We start from the raw sequence: 648 nt of genomic DNA, 5'->3' as shown, positions 1-648 counted from the left end.
AGGGAAAGGATGCTTTGCCTGGACCACCCAAGTGTTCTCATTTGAGTGGCTGGTGTATTCCTGGGGAGAATAGTCTTTTATTAGACTGCTTGATCAAACTATGTTTTAAGCAGAGTGAGGACTATGGATAGCACAGTAGTCAGTCCCTTAGGACACATTATAGAAGGGCATAATCATAGAAACTTTCAAATGTTGCTTTTTATATATTTGTTGTTGTTCAGTAGTTTCAGTCACATCCATCTCTTTGTGACCTCATTTTGGGTTTTCTAGGCAAAGATACTGGGCTGGTTTGCCATTTTCTTCTCCAGCTCATTTTACAGATAAGAAAACTGAGGCAAACAGAGTTAAGTGACTGTCTTCTTGACTCCAGGCCCAGAATTCTATCCACTGTGCCACCTAGTTTTCCACACTTTTTACAAATACATATTTTTAATAAGAGAAATTTCCACTTTCAAGGTCATGTGGATATTTGTTTTTGTGACATCAAATTCATGACAATAAGTTTGTAAGTTTGTTTTGAGAGATAAAAATGTTAGATACTTTCATGAAGGAGTTACAAATTTCAAAACTTACATAGGATACACAAATGCCCTAAGTTTTGAGATAGATAGATAGATAGATAGATAGATAGATAGATAGATAGATAGA

Source organism: Vombatus ursinus, unplaced genomic scaffold, assembly GCF_900497805.2.
Source record: "Vombatus ursinus unplaced genomic scaffold, bare-nosed wombat genome assembly UNPS02014894.1, whole genome shotgun sequence".
Lineage (NCBI taxonomy): Eukaryota > Metazoa > Chordata > Mammalia > Diprotodontia > Vombatidae > Vombatus > Vombatus ursinus.
Note: the sequence above shows the minus strand (reverse complement) of the source record.